Here is a 26008-nt window from a genome sequence, read left to right as displayed (position 1 = left end):
TGGAATTGCCAAAGTCCATCGGACTGCAGAATGGACATGAATGGATGCAGGTGATCAGACAGGATGCTTTTGTAAGTGTCACCTGTCAGAGTCATATCTACATGTATCATAGATTGTGTATCATTCCAACTGCACACACCCCACACCATTACAGAGCCTCCACCAGCTTGAACAGTCCATGGATTCCTGAGGTTGTCTCCATACCCGTACGTGTGCATCTGTTTGATATAATTTGAAATGAGACTCATTTGACCAGAGAAAACAAGTTTCCAGTCATCAACAGTCGAAAGTCTGTGCTGATGGGCCCAGGCAAGGTGTAAAGCTTTGTGTTGTGCAATCATCAAGGTTACACAAGTGGGCCTTTGGTTCCAAAAGTCCATATCAATGATGCTTTGTCAAATGGTTTGCACAATGACACTTGTTAATGGCCCAATGTTGAAATATGCAGCAATTTGCAGAAGGGTTGCAGTTATGTCACAATGAACAATTCTCTGCAGTCATCATTGGTCCCATTGTTGCAGGATCTTTTTCCAGCCACAGCGATGTCACAGATTTGATGTTTTACCAGATTCCTGATATTCACAGTACACTCGTGAAATGGTCGTACAGGAAAATCCCCACTTCATCGCTACCTTGGAGATGCTGTGTCCCATTGGTTGTGCGCCGACTGTAATGCCGCATTCAAACTCATTCAAATCTTGATAACCTGCCACTGTAGCAGCAGCAACCGATCTAACAACTGCGCCTGACAATTGTTGTCTTATGCAGGCATTGCCAACCACAGTGCCGTATTCTCCCTGTTCACGTATCTCTGTATTTGAATGTGCATGCCTATACCAGTGTATATCGGGTGTCAAATGAAAGGTTATTAAGCTTCTGAGTACATGGTCTTGTGATGCACATGATGTATGCAACACTCTGCCAGAAATGAAAATGCATTTTATTAATGAACGAAACATTGCTTTTTGCCTCCGGAAGATGCACAAATATTCTATTGGTTTTATACTACATAAGAAAGATTACCAGTACTTCATAAATTTTAGCATCAGTGACTGATTTGCTAAAATAGCTCCTCATATAAGGCACATGGGCTTATGCTTGTGTTCACCTCCACCTTACATCAAACACTGTGCAGAAATGGAACAAAGTAGTTAATCAACACAACATGGGTTACGCAACTTCACTTCCTTCTCTTGAGTACTCACTTTTACTAATTGTCACCCAACTGCACTTCCTGGACCTACTCAAATTCTCCGTGTAATTCTTGTTTGCCTCCAATTTCTTTTTCCCAAGATAATGCTCTGAATTTCACTAACAGCTTAATTATAGCATAACAGAGGGACTTCTTGTGACAAAGACTGTGTTCAAGGTCACTGCAGTGAACTGTGAGTTAACAAAAGAAAGCATTTCTTTAATACTAAACATACGTATGGACATAAGTTGCAAAAAACACATGTGAGACTCAACATTTGATTCAGTTCAACACAGCAGCTGTGTAGCTTAACTGGTACAAGTAACTGTCAGTGAACACTTTTGGTTTCAGATCCCAAGACTGGAATCAGATTTTATATGAAAATGTTCAGCATTGTGTTTATGACATGCAACATGTTCACATAAATTTCTAAGAGAATCACTATTTTTATTTACATTACTTACAGCTAGGTTAGCACCCTACCACACCTGAATAGCTTATTAGCTTGTCTTTTCTTTATAATATCTCCATTATAAAACTGAAATAACTTTTTTGAAGCTGTTTCATTCACTTTTCACAGCCAGTTTTCTATCTTCTCTATGGAGTCAAATGATGTGACTGATTGAAGGTACTGTTATAGTATCTACTGTTTTTTAATTCTGCCTCAATATTTTGCAGTTAATTAGGTATTTGGTTGCTTTTGAAGTGTGGAGGACTTCAGATGTCCATTTCAGCTTGTTAACATTGAAAGGAAAATATGAAGTGTTGTTGTATCTGTGTGATGTGAGTTTTTACATCTTTCTTGTATGCAAGGGGGTGCCGTGGGATGTTTGGACTGGTAAAACTAAGTGTTTGGTATTATGTTGTTACGAGTGTGTCTCTGAGCAACCAAACTTCATGAACCTTAAGTCTGGCTACTCATGCTAACTGTGCTATTGGTTGGTAGATTTCACCATGCACTTCTGCATATTGCACATTTCTAGTTTTCTTTCTTGAAATGGACCCTGAAAATATATTTAATTTTGCATTATATGTCAATGTCAGTTCTTATCTCTGTTCTGGGTGAACCTTTTCTCCTTTAGCAAGACAACTCTGAACTCAAGAATGGTCACCAAGTGTACAAAGTGAACATTAGCTGTTTTTATTAATTTTACAGTCACTTTCTTTGGCATTTCACCTCAGCATTCCATCATGACCCATTTGAAATTCACTAAAGTCATCTCATGGTGACTGTTACTTTTTTTGGGGGGGGGGGGGGGGGGGGGGGTTGGTCATCTCAAGAAATTTGTGTCTAAGTTTAACACGAAAATTCTCAAGTAATTCAAAGAGTTTGTCTACTGTGTATTGTATGGTAACTGACCATTCAAAAAGTTTTTCTTTGTGAATTAAAACACTGCATTTATGGTAACAATAACAATTATAGCATTATTTGTAGGAGTACTTCGCTGTTCATTCTCTAGCTAGTCACAGAATATATCTGCATTTGTGTTTTTTTCCTGTTCTCTGCCAAAACAGAGTAAAGATTATTCATGTCTGATATTGAAGACTTAATTGATTTGCAAATTTCATACACAAAAAAGACAATTAGCCAACATTGTCAGCACATGTTCAGAGTGGCTTATCCATCTTTGGATTCAATCTTATTTGATGATGTAAATGTCATGTGACTAGGGCCTCCCGTCGGGTAGACCATTCGCCGGGTGCAAGTCTTTCAATTTGACATCACTATGGTGACTGTTTGATGATGAACAGCACGAGTTAAAAACCATGAATGTATTTTGGTGAACCTTAAACTTTAAAAGAGTAAACTAGTTTGTCGTATAAAATTTATTCTCTATGCTGATTTCAATATGACTTTAAATGGGTGGGTGCTAACAAAACAGGCATGACATAGGTTTTAAGCTTATGCTCAGTGAAGTACAAACTAGATGTGACTTAGAATTATAGGAAAACAAACCAAAAAGTAGCAAGATAAAGACATATGGTGCACTAACTTTTTTGTGATCTGATTTACATCACACATTTATGAGTCAATGAATAATCATACACCAATGTATGTCATATATGAAATTTCATTCTTGTCAGATATTATTTCACCCCCAGTGTCTTAGAGTCTCACTTTAGGATTTATGTATTCAGATTATGATTTGACTTCCTAAGAAAGGATGAGCACCCTTTACTTGCTTGTTGAATTCACTTTCACTGCCAGACAATTTCCTTGCCAAAGTTAAGTGCACCATGCATAATATGAAATTCTGTTTTAGTTGGCAGGATACAAATCATTTGCAAAAAATTCAATGTAAACTATATTTTTGTACAAAGTTTTCACATGGTAAAAATATAGTTATTAAAATAAAAATTTATGCACTAAAATTGTGAAAGTATGATATTCTAACAAAAAGAGTATATTATCACAAAGATGCACTTCTGTAACATCCACAATGAGGGTAGAACTCATAAATTAAACTACAACAGAGATACAAACAGTATCATCTTAACAGAAACTTTTTTCCACACAATAACACAAGATTGAAATTTTTAAAATTTAGCAAAATAGGTAGGTTGCTCTCACACTTAAAAAACTGTTACTGAACATGAAAGACTAATCTAACACTGCACATTTTTACTCAAATTGCTGCTGTCACTTAAGTACTGAACATCTTCAGATCATATCAGTACCAGAGCAGTCAGTCATTTGCAAGTGCTGCATACAATGCTTATGAGTGTCATGGAAACTTTCATCAATATAAATAAGTACAGGTGCTATATGACACTAAAATGCTACAAGAGACCTTTAAAAATATCTTTTGTGATAGTATGTCAACCCTTCATGAAAGGGTAAGTTTGTTGGCACTTCCTGGAAAGGTCCTTTCAACTGAGATAGTGATATATTTCTAACATCAGTTGTTTCTGCCTTCAATGTGCACTAAATATTTATAGCATCCGAAGGGTTCTGCCCTCTGTATGCACTAAATCGGAGAGATAAAAATCAGTGGCTTCATGAACACTGCCTATAGGAACAGTGTTGCAGTGTTGTTGAAGTAACACAGACATTAAGGCACATGGCAGCAAACAGATGAAAAAGACTGGAACAAATTACAAAGACTGTGAAGGCGAAACACATATTTATTGTAAACAAACTCAATTTTTAAGAAGTTTTTCAAATAAAATTGCAGTCACATAAAAATAAAAATAAACTCCTATTTAAGAGCTGATAAAAGAGATTGGTACAAAAAAATAAAATAAAATAAAAAAGTAAATTTCTGAAATGGAGGTGTTTTCTTCTTGGCTACTTACAGGAAAAAGTTAGAAATAACAAGAGTAATCAAAATTATTAAGTTTTCATTTGTGACTTTCTGTCCTCTACTGGAACCACTGAATGTTTACATCTGCGTTTCATTTTGAGGTTTTAGTATTAATTACTAAACATAGAAGAAATTCTTAATATGGTCCAGCTTCTGCTATTACAACACAGACAAAAAGAGGCTTGAGTTTAATGAAACATTATCAGTGGTCATAAGAATGGAGTATGAAATTGTATTGAAGGAAGGCGAGGTAAGAAATCAGCTGTGCTCTTTCAAAGGAACCATCCCGGGATTCACTTGCGTTTTAGGGAAATCATAGAAAAACTAAATGTGGACGGCTGGATGGGGATTTGAACTGCCTTTCACACAAATGTGTGTACAATGTCTTATGACTGAGATGCAACCCTCATTCATAACACTGAATTATGAGGAATTGGAACATCTGCCTAGATAAGGGATTACAATATCATGAGTACTCAGAGTACAAAAAAAAGAAAAGTTAGAATGTTATCCAGACAAATTATAAAAATCGAATACATTATTAACTGAATATGAGACAGAGATGTTGTTACTGCAAAATTATTTCTTCGACAAGAATCTGAGCTAACGGCGTTTATAGTAGTTAATGAACTCTTGCATTATCTAAGGCAACAGAATTGTACAACGGTAAATGTAGCTAAAACTGTTGGAGATGGCAGTCAGAAATATACCATGAAAAATTATAATTTAGCACAGTCACCTTCCGAATAATGCAGGATTGCTTCAGAAACCATATTGAGTTACACAAAAAACACTGTGCTGCCTGCAGTATATCACCAAACAAAATCACTTCATCCACAGTGAGAATAACTAATTTCTGTTAGTATATACTGAATTAAAATTTTATTGAGAAAATTGAAATAACTTTAATCAAATAGATTACAGTATTACTTAAACACTAAATAAAATTGCAAAACAGTAAACAAAATAATTAAATTAATGGCATTAAACAGATTTATCTTTAAAAGGGCATGGCTGAATTCCTTATCCATTCTTCCCGCAGCTTGAGTTTGTGCTTTACATCTAATAACCTCATTATTGGCAGGAAGTTAAATCCTGATCTTCCCAATGATGCGTGGTTCCACTCAGCAGCAGTCACTTCAAATTTTGCTACTGTAGGTCTTCCAATGTCCTCCTTGCCAGTTATCATCAAATTCATTGCCCTGAATCCCATAAGCCCTAGTTTTCAGCATGGATCTTGAAGGCATAGAAAGGTGTCCTGTGTGAACTGGACAGACTTCTCTGCTGGGTATGTGCAATGAATGGTTATAGCACACTAACACAAACAGAGCAGATAAGGAATTTTGTAGCTCATATTCATCTCATTTACCCCATTGCCATTAAGACCACATATTCCTCTATCTGCAGATTATGTAATTATTTTGGGTGCAGTGCCTGAATACACAATCAACACAAACCACTGATCAGCCAAAGCTCGCTGTCTAATAAATCCATCTATGCAAGATGGCAAATAATTCTAATGAGACAAAAATTTAGGCTGGAAGCTGACTCCATCTCTGAGCAAGAACTGGAATCTGGTTCACATCAAGTGCCACAATGCTTTCTTTGGTGCAGGTCTCAACTGGCTCTGTCACTTGAGGGAAATTTGCAAAAGTCATTTCTGTGAGCGAGTACTAAAACAGATGGAATATTGGTCAGGAGTTGGCATCAGTCAGATATTTGGTAGTGGCAAGTTACCAGCTGAAGGGCACACGCTGGCAAAGGGCTGGTCCTGCAGGTACCTTGATTAGATGTATCCTCTTATGGTGGATCACTTCTTCAATCTTCAGTGATTTAGGCCTTGCTGATTCATAATCTGGTACTCTTAATCCAAATGGAGCTACACAAAATCCTTAGATTAGTTTACATTCAGTTTTTGTTCCATAGACTCAAAAATTATATGATTCTCTTGAGAGTGGAACATGTCAAAGTATAACATAGAACATTTGAATAGATTAAATAGAATACTCACTTCCCTGATCATTTGTCACGAGACAGTCAAGATATGTGAATACATTATGACAAACTGGACCTGCTAATATTACAGAATTAATAAATACACTGTTAAAATGAAACACACTTAAGCACTTTCAACAAGTTTATCATACACAAAACAGCTAATCTTGACTGTTGTGACCTTATGTGCTGTCAAAACTGAAATCTAACAGACAGTTTTACTTAAGCTGGTCTAATAGTCCCTGTTAAGTTATTCATCTATAAAGTAGAAGCAGTTGCTTACCAGAAAGTCTTTCAAACTCTGTTTCAACTGTGTTTTATCTGAAACCCACGTTTTTAGTGGTTGCCAACAGTTTATTGAAAAATGCATGTTCCTGAATATTGGGCCCCTTTGTGGACCAAGGTAACTGATTTTACGTCTTTATGTGGATTGTTCTTATTCCTAGTATTGCTGCTACATATTGTGCTATTGGTTGGAAATAGGGACATATTATTTGCAGCAAATTTCATTAAAGAATAAATATACTGAGAAATGTGGTTAGAATACACTATTCCTTGAACAGATTTCGCATGATGTTCTTGAATTTACACTTTTGCGGTCTAAAATGTTTTGCTCAGTTTGATGAGTTTCTCCAGAATATGATCTCATATTATATAACAAAATGAAAGTAAGCAAAGTATGCTAGTTTTTTATACTTATATCACCTACAGACGTGTTTAGATGCTTCAGCAAATCTGTGGTATGCCCGTCCCAACTGAATTTATTATCGAGTTGTAATACCGGAAATTTAACACTGTCAACCTCTTCTATCTGCATGTCTTCATATGTTATGTGCACTCTGGGAGAAAATCTCTTATAGGCTCTGAATTGCATTTAGAGGGTCTTTTCAACGTCAATGACAGTGAATTAGCTTTAAACCATTTATTAGTGCCAGTGAAAATTTGATTAATAGCCATTTATAAATCTACACTTGACTTACTCTTTATTGCAATGTTTGTACCATCTTCAAACAAAACAAACTCAACATCCAGCAATGTAACAGATGATATGTCATCAATGTACTAAGTTGACCAGATGCAAATTAAATGTGTGCTGTAAATGGTTGAAGGCCTGTCTTCTCTGCTCAGAACTTCAAGTGTATATGTGAAGTCTACTTTTCCAACCTATTTAGTGTTGGTTTCAACATATTTATTGATATGGAAGGGATGGAGGACACACAAAAGGAATTCTTTTGGCTTCCTTATTATGGAAATTAATGTACTGATGTACAGCAATAACGATAATATTTACGATGCTGCCTTGGAGGGCGCAATTCTCCTGTTCAAATTAGTCTGATAGGACTTCCCCAACTCAGTATTGGGCATATTGTCAAGATAATAAGTCTTATAAACAAGGGTTGACATCTGCAGAGAGCACACTGATGGACCTGTCTCAAGATGATGTACTGCAAACAATATTATAGGCCCTATCAATGTTGAAAAAGTTGGTTATGAATTGTTGCTTGCTTAGGAAATTCTTTTGTGTTGTCACCTCCAGTAGGGTCAAGTTATCAATAGTGGAATGGTATCCTCTGAAGTGACTGAAGAGTTGTCTTGATTTGAAAACTCAGTCCATGGTTTTCCATTCGCTAAAGGGTCATTCTCTACAGGTTATGGGAGGAAAACTATGATATTCACTTGAGCAAATATGGACCTTCTCTGGTTTTTATGGGAGGGGTTTACAACAACTTGACCCCATGAATCAGAGAACCATCTTGTTTTCCACATGTAATCAAACAGGATGCAGGGAATTTCTTTTCTGTAATCCGAGAGATGCTGTAACATGGTGTAACAAACCTTATCATGACCAGGCACCATGTAATGAGCCACAGACAATCGCAAGTCCTGCTCCCACATGCGGAATAGACGGCTGTCTATTTCTTTTTTGCTGGGGGAAAAACAAATTATTCCTCTTGGCAATATAAGGGTGGATCCTGGCTGACAGTGGTGGTAACTTATGATTGTCTGGGATACATATCATCAAGCCTGGAAACTTTTAAACATTAATCTAATAACTAGGCACTTCTCACCTCACTGAAAAATCCCCCCACACTACATGGGACATCATGGAATCAGTTAGAGTATTTAGTAATTCATGCCTCGGTCTCCTTTTGTTCATGCTAATGCTGTAGCATTTGCCTCTCATCACTCAAAATGGCTACAAGGCTTTCTGTATGTGATTGGCTGTTGATCAAAGATAGTGCAAATGGCTGTCTGCAGAGCAATACTTCTTTTCCAGGGTACCACTGGTCTTTGTTGACAGGCTGAGGATTTTTTAAAGTAAGCATTGTTTGCTTAGTGGATAATGTTTGTTATGTGAGCCATCCATTAGGGGATGCTATTACAGTTTCAAATAGAGTTAGTTGGGTGTAGAGCATATAATTAATCTTGCAGAGCATCAACGCTGCTGGCTTCATTTCAAGCACTGCTCAGTCTACTAAACATATCTAGACAGTGGAATGATGACTTAGGCCCAAATCACCAACATCTCACTGAAGTGTATCAGTAAGGAAGGGAGAACAATTCCACTGAAGTGCAGACACAAAACCTGACATTTGATTTTCAATGTTTATAAATCTAATCTAGCACACATAAATAGACAAGATGACATCTATACATTACTTTATAAGAGATCAACTATGGGAATCAGTACAAATGTCAAGTATCTGGAAATGTCTGGAACAATTTATAGTGGAATGACAACATGATCTAGCAATGTGAAAGGTTGATGCTAGACAGAGATGTGTTGGAAGAATACTGGGAAAGTGTAATTTATACACAAATGAGACCACTTTCAAACCGCTCACTCAAACCCTTTGTGGTCCGCCACTGTAGGTGAGTGGACAGCATGCCGGCTTGTCATGCGTGGGTGCCCGGGTTCGATTCCCAGCTGGGTTGGAGATTTTCTCCGCTCAGGGACTGGGTGTTTGTGTTGTCTCCATCATCATCATTTCATCCTCATCGATGCACAAGTCACCGAAGTGTCATCACCTCGAAAGACTTGCAACAGGCGATCAGGTCTGCCCACCGGGAGGCCCTTGCCACTCAACATTTAATTTCAACACTTCGTGGGTATTTTTCTTTGGTAGGAGACACTTACCAAGTAGAATTAAAGGAAGAAATACAGAAGTTTCAAATAAATAGTGTCCACCTCCATAACCAAATGATCAGTGTGCCTGACTGTCATGCTGATTACCTGGCTTCAATTCCTGGTAGATTTTTCTTTAGTGGATGACTGGAATGGGGTACACTCAGCCTCATGATGCCAATTCAGGATCTGTTTGGATGAGAAGTAGGCTCTCTAAGATCTGTAAAGTCGACAATGGCCGGGAAAGCAGAGTGCATCTGCATAACACCACTTGGCAGAGGATGGTGACATGATGGTCAGTCAACGTCATGGACTTAAGGAACTGATCACAGGGTTTATTTATTTATTTTTTCCAAGTAAATACTACACACTTCATCAGACAGGGGTCTGTCTAGTTAGCATTTAAGTATCACAGAAATGTTTAATAAGCTCCAATGGGAGATGCTACAAGATAAGTGCAGTCAATCATGTAAAGACTTACTCTCAAAACTTGTAGAACCCATATTCCAATATTTGCCAAGAAACATGTTACTTTCTCCAACTTATATCTTCTGTGAGGACCACGAAGGAAGAACTAGATATACTGAAACACATACAATATGGCAACTGTTACATCTGTTAGTTAGCAGTGATACCTTTGTTTAAATTAGTACACTGTACCCTTCCTATGTTCTTGCTAAACTGTTAACATCAATATCATAAGCTTTGATTGTATGTGCAAGTGTGCAGTTGGTAAAATAAAGTGAAACCTATTTATTCAAATCACACAATTAACTGTTCTGAACGTTTTGTATTAATTAGTTTTACTTGAAATGATGTATTTCAAAAGTTATTGTGTTTCAAAGTTTTCATCTAGAAGGCGACAATAAAAATTTAGTGAGCTAATACATAGATTCAGAAAAGTAGATTATCTCTAAACTGTGGTCCAACTTTTGCTCATTTCAAAGACTTGTTTATTTTAGCTCAAATCTAATTAATTCAGGAGATATAATTAATTAATGATTTAAACCAGCCCAAACTTTCAACTCATATTATGACCAAATCGCTATAAATTTCTGGAATATGTTAACATACTCCTCATGGGCTAAATTTTCTGAACCCAATGACACTAATAACAAATATGTAATTGCCATAATTAAGAACTGTATAATTTTTAATATCCAAATTTTAATAATCAATATGAATGCCATAACTAAAAGTCAGGAATTCCCATAGTGTAAGCATAACTTGTTCTGTATATTTTAAGAGCTGCTGCTCATATTGGTAATTTGATAAACAAAGTTTGACAATAATTATTACATCTATTTAAAAAGGAATAATTTGAGCTACATAAGTTTCAAATAATAATCAAATAACCAAAATCACATAATATTCTGGCACATGTCTATGTAAGAATGAAATACAAACAATTCCATCATTATTACACTTCTTCTTTTTCTTGGAGTTAAGTCTTGGTCAGTATGTAAATGGATTTGGGATTTCTGTATTCTCTACACTGTGTTCTCTAATGTTGTTGTCTGAACTAGCCTAGTGATTATTTGAGGATATGAGCAGTAACTATTAGAATCAGTGATAGACTTAAAAAGTAACATTCGTAAACATTTCACAGTACCTTAATGACCCATCATCACAATTCTGTGTGCCTTGTAGACAATTTGTTGATCTGCCAGAGGAAAGAATATGTTGTGTGCCAATTAATTTGTGAGTCTCATCCCTTTGGTCGAATATAATTTTAAGTTATCCATCAAATGTGAGTACAAGGAGATCTGCATAAACATTTTTGATATGTAATGAGGCCAGGTCTTTAGCAATAAGAATCAATAAATATGTGAAGTGACTTTGTGTGAACATTTGAAAAGAATTAATGGGCTTCTCTTTTCATTTATTAAGAGATACAGTCCTATCAAAAACATTTTCAGCCACAGGACTAGAGGTGCAGCTACTGAGAAGCAACATTAATCTACAGGTAGGTCCCCCTAGTATCCTTACGCATATCCTAAAATTATGTTGCATTAAAGGCTCTAAATATGGTACAAAAAGTTAACAGTCAAGAAGTTGGGGTCCAAAAGAATCCAGCGGGTGAAGAAGAGAGAAGACACGCCAGAGAACAAAAGGAATAACAAGAAAGTATAGGAGCTGCTGTTGGAGGTTTCTGGCACTGATTCAGAAGAATCAAATTTGAACAGCAGGGAGGAAGAGGAGCAAGTATGACTAAAAAATATGATGCTGGTAGAGTTGTGCATTCAGTTACTAACATCTATTGTCATGTGTATTAAACTGATTACCTGTTAACATTATTGTATAAAACATTGTTACTATATATGAATGACAAATTTCTAAGAAATTTGTTTATTCTCTACAAAACTGGCAATGTGATATGTCTAACCAACAGCGACAATATTTTTTCTGCAAACTGGATTTAGAAATGGCCATGGAGAAAGAAAGAAAGTACAAGTCTGAACTTTATGCTATACATCACACAGTGGCTTGCGGAGTGTAGCTGTAGATGATTTGTGTGCTCTGCCCCATGTCTGAAAGACATTACATTTCTGAAGAGAGGAGGTTTTGAACAATTCAAATCCTATGGCAAATGGTGATAGAGCCTGATGGCATATTATGTGTGTTGAGGCCCTAACATAGGAGTGATGGTTGGGGGAACTATGTAATGTCAGTGAGATTCGCATGGTCTAAAACAACATTAGGGGGCAGGTGCAAGGGACATATGCCCTGTAGTTGTCTTGTTGGCATATGCACTGTTACAGCATACCTTTTCAATACTTTCTTTGATGAATATGTTATACTACTAGATAAACACAAAAGTTTCTCCTCTATTCAGGATATTTACAATTCCAACCGACACAACATTCAGGAGAATTGCATGACCATGCTGACTCATGGGTAGCCTGACCATGTTTACCACATGTTGCTTGGCCATTACAAGCCAATGTATTGTGACCAAAATGGTGCAATTAACGTTGTAACAAGTTTAGTACATGGATAATTTTTTCTGTTTTCTTGACATGTCAGATTTGTTTGCATACTAAAGCTTTCAATGATTCCCTCTATCAACATCAGCAGGAGTTGAGTGTCACAAATTTTGCTTGCTGTTTCTTGGCAGTCAACAAAATAAAAACTATATGGGATATAATGAAGACAGAGACAGGTGGGGTCAGAAGGGAAGAGGAACAGATAGGTCTAAAAATAAATGAGAAATTGGTAATAAGAGCATGTATTGTTGCAAACCTCTTAAACATTTAATTTGTTTCTGTTTCTGACAGCTTGGAGTTATCATATTCAGTAAACAATGCAAAGGAATATCTGAGACCACTCTCTATAAACAACTTCAGTAAAACTGACACACACTTCTCCCAAAGAAGTAGCATCCAAAAGAGCATTCATGTGAGTTCAGTTCTATCTAAGTTATTTGAGTAATCAATTTCTTATCAGTGGAACATTTCCAGACCGGCTAAAATATGCTAAAGTTAAGCCTCTTTACAAGAAGAGGGATAAAGAGATACTGTCAAACTACAGACCAATTTCACTTTTTTTGGCTTTTTCACGAATATTTGAAAAGGTTGTGTTTAAGCATGTGTCCTAGCAACATCTGGGTTCCTTAAGGTTGTGGTGACTATCAACCAAGTCGCGTGTAATATCTTTGTTTGACAAGCTCTTTGCGAGCAGTCTGTGGCTGTGCGCGAAACAGTACACACTTGCACCAAGAATTAAGAATGTATACAACTGTATGTGTGTGCTTCTGAGTAATAAAACAGTGCTTATTACATGCAGTATAGTGTACATCATTGGATCCGGCAATCCTACAACACTAAACCCATACTGGTGACTCTGAATTTTGTTTGCGAGTGCTACAATGAACTCCCGTACCGTTGAGTGGTACACAATGGATTGCTTGCCGCCCGCTAGACCACGTACGTGACAACTAGGTTTTCCAACGGGGACGCTTCAGCTTGGTTTTCCTATTATCCACCTTGTGTTCGCAATAGCTCAACACAGTTCCCAAACACACCGACTAGTTGTACTCAGCAGGACAGTGCTTCTATATTGCTACAGCCTCATGTGCTGGCATCAGGTACATACAATAACTTTTCGTTACTGTACATGAGTCAGCAGTCGTGTGGCAGTGTTCCATACCAACAGAACATTTTTTGTGCACAAAACTTTGAAGGTGAACATTTTACATTGAATATGGACTTTCCATGTGTTCTGACTGCTCAACAACAGCTGACACAATGTGCTCAAACCCCAGTGACTATGTTTACAGGTTTCCCAAGTGCCAGTGTGAACGTTCCACGTGAATCAGTGGCGGTACAAATCGAGCTGGACACTCAAGACAGGAAATTCCATGTTTTTTCCAGAACTCTGGATTTTGCACCAGTCTTCCCCCCCCCCCCCCCCCCCCCCCCACACACACACACACACACACACACTCTCTACCAGCGTCCACTTTATGAGTGTTTCTGATGGCACACGCCATTCCTGCCACATCTGTTCCACAAAAAATAGGTGATTTTAACCATTGTACTGCACCTGTAGGGGAGGGACCCAGAAACTGTACTCTGTCGATCTCTGCACATCGGTCAACTACGGTCGACTCTACCGTTCCAGTCCATTCTATGCCTGTTGGCTTTACTCTGTCGAATGCCCGACTCATTGATTTCTCAACCAACGTCGAGCCAGCTGCGCCTACCGTGTCACGTGCCACTGACAGTGTCAGAAGCCTGGTGCACCACTGCTGCACCCAAGCCAATTATGCTGCAGAGCTATGGACAGGGAGTGACAGTTTCTGACAAACAGTTACATCGCAACTTCCCCATCCGTTGGCCTTAGTTACCACCCCTTCGCAAGGACCACCCAAACACATGGTTTGCCTTGGTCGACCACATTCTGCAGCTACACGGTGTCGCTGATGACAATTATTAGTTCCTTTGCTTACTATGTCACCTTCATCATGAACTGGACCTGATTTGTGATATTGTGGCTTCGTCCCCCACTACAGACAAACATGAGTATGCCCAATGCACCATCCTTGAGCGGCAAGCCACATCGACAGAGGAAGCTATCTGCTTCTTCAGTCATGAGTCGCTGGGTTCCAGATCCCTGTCGCAGCTCTGGCGTCATCTCCACACCATGTTTGACATACATCACATGCCGGACATTACACTTTGGCCACCTGGTTGCTCAAACTTCCTCTGAAAGTTCAAATTCACCTTCTCCATGTAACTTTGGTCCCATTAGACGCTAAACTGAAGATCACAGACCAGGTTTACAACATTCTGCCCCAGGGGGCCCTCAAGCCTCAGGGGTTGCCACACCTGTGCGGCAGTTTCCATTGTGCGGTACGGTGTGTGCATGACTCGCTCCATGCATATACGCAGACTAAAGCTGCCTGGCAGCCGCAGCCATAACTCCTCTCCTACCAGCATTACTACAACGCCGCCGTCGGAGGAATCTACAAACAAGACCCCCTCCTCTGCCACTTTGACCTCAGGCAGGATGATGGACAACGTCAGGTGCCATCCCACTTGGTGTTATTTCCATTTCTGCTTTGGTGATGTGGCTAAGAAATGTCATTCTTTGTGCTTGTACCCAAACTAATAATGCGACCCAATTCAGGCACTACGGGCCGCATTGCACCACACAGATGCCTATCACTTAATACTTCTTCACCTCACACCCCAGGATGCTAGTACATGAAAGACGCAGTGTCTTGCCTTTAATATCGAGTCGACACGGAGGCGTTTGTCTGCAGGTATTAAATTCCAGCACCAGCCTCGCCCCCCACTTTGAGCCACCAGTAATTCCCTGATCCAATACCATGGACTAACTAATTTAAGCCTTAAACTGCAGGACATTAATACCCCCTTACAGTGGACTTTCGTTATCATGGATGTGGATAAACCCATGCTCGGGGTAGATTTTCTCTTAGCCCATGCAATTTCACCTAACCTACAATGAGATACACTAACCTTTAACTTGATAGACCATACCACTGGTTCAAATATCTCTTCCCTCTCATCTGAGAGCACCACTCTATTGTGTGAGCTAGCTGAAACCACTGTTGCAGTGCTCTCTCTTAGATCACACAACAACGAACTTCGGGACAGCAATGAAGCCTTCCGCTTACGCATCACCGCTGTGCAAGCCAAGCTCACGGACGCTCATAAGCAGGTTGCCCAGCTGCACACACAGCCATGCCCCCAACCCCTGCACCACTTCCTCGCACCCACTGCTGACTCTGCGTGACGTTTCTACTGCCGGACAGAAGCTGTGCCCATGACACTACCAAGTATCCCACCGAGCTCCACGACACGGTCTACCAGTGGATCACTGCCGCTGCTGCTGTCCTGCCAGCCTGGGACACACAAGTGTGTGCATGAAAGGTTAGTCATACTGCATCGGGTGCAGGTCCATCATCCCCATCGCTGTTCGCGATCAACAATGGTACTGTCCATAGAATCAATACCACAGAAGGTACACCAGTACGCGCAAAGGCTAGGCGTTTAAACCTGGAAAAACTTAATCTATTCAGGAACTTTTAGACAGTAAGACTATTCGCCCTTCTTCTAGTAGTTGGTCATCACTCATTCATTTGGTGCCCAAGAAAGATGACACTTTCCGCCTCTGCGGTGACTCATCGGGCACTTAACACCAGAACAATTCTAGATAATCATTCCATCCCAAATATACAAGACTTTGCTTCCCAACTCACGGGACACAAATTTTCAGTGTAATCGACTGCCACAAGGCATACCACCAACTACCAATGGCACCAGAGGATGCAGAAAAAACCGCTATCATCACCCCGTTTGGCTCGTTCGAGTATTTGTTTATGCTGTTCAGCCTTAAAAATGCTGCACAGACATGGCAACGGTTCATCAATTTGTTGGTTGGAAAACTGGACTTTGCATATGCATACCTGCATGACTTGTTAATTTTTTCTTCCTCTCTCGAGGAACATGAACTACATTTAAATACAGTAAAACCCCTATTTAATGTTTTTCTAGGGACCAGAATTTGCTAACCTTAAATAGGGATTTACCTTAAATTAAAGTTTCAATAGAAATCAAACCTTTTCCAGAATTCTTTGCCTGTATTGACATGAATTCCACCAACACGCATAATTTACACAATAACAACAATGGTACAAGGAGATACCTACCCTACACACTATACTGTAATTACAACTTTTTTTGTAGCACTAATACAGTAGTCAAAGACCATAGTTTTCCAGCACACTACAAAATTAAAACATACACAAAATACTTACACAATTACAGTAATGTAATAAATTGAGTTGCTTTTCCTATATAAAACACATATTTGCACAACTTTTACAGAGCCTCATTTTTTAAAAATCCTGTAATCAAAAATGGTAGTCTGCTTTTTAGCACTGTCGGATTTTAAGTTCAAAATGTCCATCTCCAATTGATTTACTCTGTCTGTAACAGGGTTGTCCACTTTAAATGCTGTGACAAATCTCTGGACAATGTCTATGCTGGCAATAACTTCACTGAATGACAGTGTTCACATTTCTTCATCCATGACATCATGGTCTTCTTCGATATCTTCATCATACTGCTTTACTTCATCTTCGCAGATTTCCTCAACATCTCGGATGCATATAGTGACAGCATCATCATCACAAGCCACAAATTCATCAAAAGTAATGGGTAAATTGTTAGATACACTCACTCAATCATGTATGTCCCCTACTGCCTCATCACCATCTTTGTCATGAGTGCTCATTTCATTAAATCCAGCCTTATGAAAGTAATTTGAGATGGTTTCCTTAGTTACCATTTTCCAAGCTCCTGTGGGCATATGCATTGCTTGCAGGATGTTCAATTTAAGCACTTCATTCCTATCAATAATGGCAAGTGCCTTAAGGACAAGAGCTTTCTGATACTTGCTTTTCAGGCTATGAATAATCCCTAAATCCATTTTCATATTACTTCTCCACCATTCCACTCTCGAATGGTGCGTGGGATAAAGGAACACCTAAATCTTTCCATTCGAGCTTTGATTTCTCTTATTTTATTATGATAATCATTTCTCCCTACATGGGTGGGTGTCAAAAAAATATTTTCGCATTTTGCTACAAAGAAAACCACCTTTGTTTCAGTGACTGCCACCCTAACTCGTGTATCATATCAGTGACACTCTCACCCCTATTGTGTGATAACACAAAACAAGCTGCCCTTCTTTGCACTTTTTCAATGTCCTCCATCAATACTACCTGGTAAGGATCCCATAGCATGCAGCAATATTCCAGCAGAGGACGGACAAGTGTAATCTAGGGTGTCTCTTTAGTGGGTTTGTTGCATCTTTAAGTGTTCTGCCAACAAAGCACAGTCTTTTTTTTGCCTTCCCCACAATATTATCTAAGAGGTCTTTCCAATTTAAGTTGATCGTAATTGTAATTCCTAGGTATTTAGTCAAATTGACAGCCTTTAGATTTGTGTGATTTATCATATACTCAAAATTTATTGGATTTCTTTTAGTACCCATGTGGATGACCTCGCATTTTTCTTTGTTTAGTGCTAATTGCCACTTTTTGCACCATACAGAAATTCTCTCTAGATCATTTTGCAATCGGAATTGATCCTCTGATGATTTCACTACACAGTAAATTACAGCATCATCTGCAAACAATCTAAGGAGGCTGCTCAGATTATCATCTAGATCATTTATATAAATAGGAACAGCAGAGAGCCTATGACACTACCTTGCAGAAGGCCAGATATCACTTCTGTTCTACTTGATGATTTACCATCTATCACTATGAACTGTGACCTCTCTGAGAAGAAATCATGAATTCAGTCACACAACTGAGAGGATACTCCATATGCATGCAATTTAATTAATAGTTGCTTGTGAAGAACGGTATCAAAAGCCTTCTAGAAATCTAGGAATATGGAATCGATCTGAGATCCCTTGTCAGCAGCACTCATTACTTCATGGGAATAAAGAGCTAGTTGTGTTGCACAAGAACAATATTTCCTGAATCTATGTTGGTTATGTATCAATGAGTCATTTTCTTCAAGGTGATTCATAATGTTCGAGTGCAGTATATGCTCAAATATCCTACTGCAAATTGAGGTCAGTGATATAGGTCTGTAATCCTATGGGTTACTCCTATTTCCTTTCTTGAATATTGGTGTGACCTGTGCTACTTTCCAGTCTTTAGGAACAGACCTTACCTCAAGTGAGCAGTTGTATATGATTGCTAAGAAAGGCGCTATTGTGTCTGCATACTCTGAAAGGAGCCTGATTGTTATAGCATCTGGACCGGAAGACTTACCTTTCTCAAGTGATTTGGGTTGTTTCGCAACAGCTAAGATATCTACTTTTATGTCACTCATGCTAACAGCTGTTGTGGTTTTGATTTCTGGAATATTTACTTTGTCTTCTTTTGTGAAGGAATTATGGAAAACTGTATTTAGTAACTCCACTTTAGTGGCACCGTCATCGGTAACATTTCCATCGCTATCGTGCAGTGACAGTATTGGCTGTTTTTTGCCACTGGTGTACTTTACATACAACCAGAATCTCTTTGGGTGTTCTACCATATTTTGAGACAATATTTCATTGTGGAAACTGTTAAAAGCATCTCGCATTGGCATACACACTAAATTTCGAGCATCTGTGAAACTTAGCCCGTCTTGAGGATTTTGCGTTCTTCTGACTTTGGCATGCTTTTTTCACTGCTTCGTTTGTTGAACTTCTCAATTACTATGGGATCCAGCTTGTCACTGCCATCTGCGTTGCTGCATAAGAGAACAGTAACTCTCCGCTTGCTCATTCTTCCTCCATGGCATGCTTCTCCTTTAACACTTAAGGTTTTAGAGGGGATGAGTTAGTAAAACAGGCCTGTTTCATCCACATTGTACACATCCTGAGATTCGAAACCTTCCAAGAGGGATGGCAGCACCTCTTCTTTCCAGTGTTCAACACTTTAATCACTAACTGCAGAACTCTCTCCACATACTGCCCTGCAAGTTATCCCATTGCATTTTTCGAACCTAACCAGCCAACCATTCGAAGCTTTGAATTCTGTTAGCCCAAGTTTCCCTGATATTGTACATGCTTTCATTTTCATCAATGCCCCATCGATTGGTAAATTTTCAGCACATGCTCCATTGAACCACTCCATTAGCTTCGATTCCATTTCTTCGTACGGTGACTTTTCAACATTTTTTTCTCTGCTTTGCTTTTGAAGCACACTGTGTTTTTTGATCCAGAATCTTCTCCTTAATCTTCAATATTCCTGACAATGAAGACTGTGCAAGTCCCACGGCTCGAGCCATTTCACTTACAGGCACATTTGCGTTTCTCTCCACTTCCCAAATCAAGTTCACTTTCTCTGCAACAGATAGAGTTTTTCTTTTTGCTGCCATAGTCAACTTCACCACAACAATGAATTCGGGTGAGCGAACTGATATACAGCTGGATTCTCCAAGCAATACACAATAATACATGAACTGATGCAAACTTGCATAAACTGACGCTACCGTATTTACTCAAATCTAAGCCGCACTCGAATCTAAGCCGCACCTGAAAAATGAGACTCGAAATAAAGGAAAAAAAAATTTCCCAAATCTAAGCCGCACCTGAAATTTGCGACTCGAAATTCAAGGGGAGAGAAAAGTTTTTCGGCCGCACTCCAAATCGAAACAAAGTTGGTCCATTGTAATATGAGACACAATTTACGTCGAATGAATGACGATACAGCGACAGTAGTTTGGTTCGAGTCGTAAGCTTAGCAGTTAAGCTTTACCAGGTAGCCATTGCTATGCGTCAGGCGCTCCGTCCGTATTTATGCGAGTACCATTCCTTTTTCACGTGCTCTGTCTGGTTTGAATCGATTGCTTATTTTGCTTTGATCTGATAAGTGCCGTTTTATTTGTTATAGGTGTTCACGTCATCCTAAGCTGAAAATGCATTACAGTACTGTCATGCATTGTTTGTCGCATTCTGACAGTGCGTGTTTAGGGCCTGTCGCCGCTCGCGGCACGGCATGCTTTTGTGCGCGCTACCGCTGCTTACAATTAAAAAAAAAAAGAGAGAGAGGAATCGTCTCATTAGCGAAACAATGGCAAGAGACTGCTATTTGTTGTTACTTACACTGCTGCTTTCTTTGATAATGATCAACAAGAACCAAATAATAGACTGCGTATTTCAGAACATATTCTGAACGAGAGTTCGGCGAAAATTTTTCTCCGTTTGAAAATCTTTGCGGCCGCTTCTGTAGTACATCAAATTCTGCACAGAAATTAGAGTCATCTTAGATTTAAAAATCTGGTCAGTTGCCATACTTCATTTCTGACTGTATCACATTAGGCATAAGAATAATACGTATATAAACATGACACGATACGTATATTCTTCCGTGTTTGCTGTTGTCTCACTCTAGTTTCGTAGTTTATTAGGCAGGATTTAAATGAGATAGCAGCAAACGCGAAAGAATACATGGCAAAATGTTTATATTCGATTATTCTTATGGTGAAGAGAATACTGCATGTGATTCACATTTCATCAGGTTCCTATTAGCAACCAACTGTTCTCACTGGTAGGAAAAAAATTCAGAACGTAGAGTTGGCCATATTGACAAACATCCTAAACAGTCTTGCCAGTCGGATTTTCGTAGTACATTGAAATTCTGCTACATTAGAAGATGAACAATACGGAATTTGTATTTACTTCGTTGGATAATGTACGAAAATGCAGTGGTCGAAACTCGGGGCGGAGAAAAAAAAGAAAAGCTCGTCTTCCACTGTGTAACGCTACATATATTCGACAGCAGAAGTTATAGTTGTAGCGGCACCTACCAACATTTTTCAGAACTTCCGCTTGCTTTGCACTCGATTCTAAGCCGCAGGCGGTTTTTTGGACTACAAAAATCGGAAAAAAAATGCGGTTTAGATTCGAGTAAATACGGTATACTGTAATGCTGCTACAAATGTACAGACTCGGACAGAGCTTGGCTGTGCGCATGCATGCAAAGTGGTGTGAGTGGTAGCACGCTGTACATTGTTAGTGTTCAGCTGCAGTCAGCTAAGTTCAATCTTGCTCGTGTATGTAGCAAGAATCAATGTGGAAGGTGATCGATCATATCCAATATACTGTAAATGCTGGAGTTCATAGGTTCTTAAAGCCCGTATTACACGATGCTTGCATTTTGAGGCAAAGCCTATGGAAGTTCTGAAAAATCCTGCTAGAAGCTGCTTAAGTACTGTAGTTACTGTATTTACCTGATTGCAAGCCAACCTTGAATGCAAGCTGCACCTCAGAAATGAGACTCGGAAAATAAATAAATAAATAAATAAATTTTACCCTGATTTCCAGCCATTCTTAAAAGTGAAAGATATGGCTTATCATATGATGGATAGAGTATTAAGTGGCCCTACCTCTCAGGGGTTTGGAACACTTAAAATTACAATTACATTGCAAAACACTGACAACAGTGAAAATTCATGACATCTATCGAAATACAGTATTCTGGATCTACACACACTTGAGCTGTGAGCAGTGATGTCACAGGCGAGCTCGCTGCATTGTATACTGGAACACAATCATGACTTTTCATGGTCTATTATTAACGCTAGTGACTCCTTGTCACTACTTTCGTACAACGCATCATCCACTGTGGCATCAAGCGCATTAGAAATACAGTATTTTTTAAATATGTGATGAAAACAGTTTCACTTGGGAGACATCTCCAAGCTTGACTAATGCATACGTACACTTGACAGAAGCTTGCACACTTAACAAGTCCTGTAGGCATTAATTGCCTATCTTATTTCATTAGGCACTGTGTATACAAATTTTTCTGCTTGTCCATAAAAGGTTTGTTTAAACAAACATCGAATGGATGCAGAATGGACATAATCCATTTTGGAATTACAGCTAAGTCCGTTTTACCCTCTGCTAATTTTGTTTTCACAGCTGGTGTACAGTGACCTGTGTACGAATCTAACACAAGCACATGTAACAAATCTAGTAAAGTACCAGGACAACGTTGCCAGACAGGTCTGATCCACTCTAAAACCATGCCCTCCATGAACCAGCCAATTTCGTTAGCACTTACAATAACATTTTTAGGAAACATTTCAGACTTCGGTAAAGTCTTCCGTGTGCAACGAATGGTGGTAGTTTATGGCCATTGGCTGTACAAGCCAGCAAGAATTTCCGGTGCGCAGTTTGATGACACAGCGCTGAAATGCAATGAGTTTTACCCTGTATTTTTCAGGCCTAGTTGCAGCTCCCTTTAAAATCCTGGATTTTCTGACGTGCTTTTACTTGAATTATTTCTGCAGTTACAGGTAAGCATTGTCGCTGCTTCCTCACAAAATTGTTCACTACAACTTCCAACTCATAGTGGCGGCCACCTTTTGTTTCAGAAAATGCTTTTCTGTTGCTGGCACAAGCTGAAAGTTGTTACTTTTGCTGTCTCCATGTCTTACCGAAGTTCAAAAGCAGACTGAAACAAACGTTTTTACGAGCACTGCTCTCGTTAGCTGGCGTTCTCAAAATATAAATCCAAGCTTGTTAAGTTTCTTCAAAATGTCCGTTTTGATGGTGTATATGCAAAGAGTTTTTTTTAATTGCTATGAATATTTGAAAAATTGCCAAATTCACCCATGACAAAAAATACCTTAACATTCATTACTCGAAACTAATACAACGGCTTCTGTGGCAGCTTCTAGCAGCAAAGGCAGCAATAAAGGTCGCAAGCACTTACAGTGGCAACTAGCATCATTTTTCGGAACTTCTTGGGCTTTGTACCTGAATGTAAACTGCAGGCGTTTTTTTGGATTCCGAAAACTGGAAAAAAAGTGCAGCTTGCATTCGGGCCACAAAAGCCACTATTGTATTGTTTTCAATATTTAATATTCCTAATGCTAAATGCAAGTTTTGCCATAATGCAAATTATGTTAAATCAAATATAAAATTGCATTGCACTTATGGAATAATTTTCGGGGCTTGAAATTCCTTCCATTAAATGCGGATTTATGCTAAATCAAGGTCAAGCAAAATCGGGGTTATACTGTACAGTGTTTCAACTATTACAAGCAAACTGTTGCATTGAACAATGCTAAGTCACAATTCCACCACACTAATGTCACTTTTCTAGGCCACAGGGTTTCTGCTGACGGCATCCGCACCATGCCCAAACGGGTCAAGACCATTAGTATGGTGCCTTTTCCCAAAGATTTTCAGGATCTCCGCCGCTTCCTTGGAATGGCAAATTACTACCACAAACACATCCTCCACACCATTGACATACAAGCCCCACTGACAGAAAAAAAAAAAAAAATCAGGGTCTCGGGCGGTCACGTAGACTCCAGATATGCATCGTGCATTTGATAACCTAAAGTCAGCCTCACAGACAGCCATTATGCTCACTCACCCCATTCCTGATGCTCCCATCTCGCTTACTACAGACTCAAGGTATACAGCAGTGGGGGCAGTACTTCAGCAATCCATGGGTTCAGTTGTACAGCCACTCAGATTTTTCTCCCACAAACTGTCCACTTCCCAAAGTAAATGGTCGACCTACAACCGGGAATATTTGCTATTTATGGCGCTACCAAATATTTTCAAGACGATATTGAAGGCCACCATCTCATGGTATTTACTGACCATGAGCCACTGGTACACGCTTTTCGTAACACAGGCAAGGACTCATCCCCAAGACGTTTTCGGCATATGGACCTCATATGTCAGTTTATGAACAACGTATGTTACATCACAGTAGCAGACAACATCATTGCCAATTTAGTATCTTATGTGTTGATTTTATCTTCACAAATGGACCTCAGTGAACTCCCTAAATTGCAAACAGAGGATACTGAACTCGCCACATTGCGCTCCGATGTTAAAGCAGGAGTCAAACTAGAATTACAGACACTTCCTGGGTTTTCGTCACCCATCTGGTGCGACATTTCAACAGAATGCATTCCTCCACCTCTCCACCAGTACATTTTTTAAATAGTATCCACAACTTGGCACACCCTGGCATATGCATATGAACATTTCGTTTGGCATGGGGTGATAAAACAATGTCACAGTTGGCGTGAGCGTGTGTGGCTTGTCAGCACACAAAAGTAGGACGTCACACAAAGCCTCCCATGGGTATGTTCGATGTGGCAAAAAGAAGATTCCAGCACATACTCATCGATATCGTCATGCCCTTACCACCCCTCAGGCCCCTTCTGTTACATACTGTCCGCCATTGACAGATTTACCCGCTGGGTGGAGGTAATTCCTCTCACCACTATCACGGCCGATGCAGTGGCCTGAGCCCTTTTATTAATGTGAATCTCGCACTTCGGCTGCCCAGTTTCTATCACCACTGACCAGCGCCGCCAGTTTGAGTCTACCATCTTCCAACAGCTTTGTGAACTGTGTGGGGTGAAGCGATTTAGGACTACAGCATACCCCCCCCAGACCAATGGGCTTGTCAGATGCTGCTTATAGCTTCTCTGATGTGCAAGGAGGTGTGTGGACTGACACCTTACCATGGGTAATGTTAGGCATTCAGGCCGCGTACAAAGAGGACCTTGGCACATCCCTGGCAGAAGTACTGTACGGAGAACCCCTAACACTCCCAGGACAGCTAGTTGAGCCTTCACTTCTTCCAGATCAAATCTGCAACTTGACATTCGTTGGGCATGTTAAGGAGCTAATCACTAACATTCGTGTGCCTACTCCTCGACCGCACTCGTTCCCTCCCGTATTTCTGCATAAGAACCTGGTGTCATCCACTCATGTCATGGTGCATGATAGCACCATCCAACCAGCACTCAGACCTCCATACTCGGGCCCCCATAGAGTCATATTGCGGCATACCAACACCTTCGAAGTGCTCATTAATGGCACACCTTAAACAGTATCTGTCTGCCACCTCAAACTGGCTTGGTTCTTGGGAGAACTGCCCGATACCCCACACAGTCAGCCCCCACACAGTCAGCCTCCACACAGACAGCCCCCACACAGTCAGCCCCCACCCCCTGCTAAACCCACCTTGCATGAGGCACCTACCGACAGTCCGCGCGTGAGTGACGCTCATTCCCACATGTGTGACGTTACCCATTCCCAGTCATGTGACAATGCTACAGGTGCATGTGACAATCCCCTACAGAGTGACGTGTGTGATGAACCCCCCTCCTACAGGCAGCCCCCTGCCTCTCCCCTTTTAGGATTTAGCGACGTATCAGGGACCAGCCTCAGAACGTGTGATGTCGCTGACAACTCGTTGAGATTCTGTGAAACCGTATACGGAAGTGGTAGTGAATGTCAACACAGATTTTATTTGCAGCTCTAAAGGGCTTTTTGTTATGCATCTGGATAATGTGTGTGTCTTCTACA

General features: G+C 39.7%; 1 protein-coding gene across 2 annotated transcripts in view; it reads right to left on the bottom strand.

Annotated features, from left to right (window-relative positions):
• Nucleotides 1-3004: 3004 nt before the first annotated feature.
• LOC124778031 (arrestin domain-containing protein 3-like) overlaps nucleotides 3005-26008 on the bottom strand; it is a 123853-nt gene continuing 100849 nt past the window's right edge. For both annotated transcript variants that reach the window (XM_047253612.1, XM_047253613.1), the window contains exon 9: nucleotides 3005-4278. The gene's annotated coding sequence lies outside the window, so the exon portion shown is untranslated. The remainder of the gene's footprint in view (nucleotides 4279-26008) is intronic.

Source organism: Schistocerca piceifrons, chromosome 2, assembly GCF_021461385.2.
Source record: "Schistocerca piceifrons isolate TAMUIC-IGC-003096 chromosome 2, iqSchPice1.1, whole genome shotgun sequence".
NCBI classification, from domain to species: Eukaryota; Metazoa; Arthropoda; class Insecta; order Orthoptera; family Acrididae; genus Schistocerca; species Schistocerca piceifrons.
This window is presented reverse-complemented; position numbering and strand designations above follow the sequence as displayed.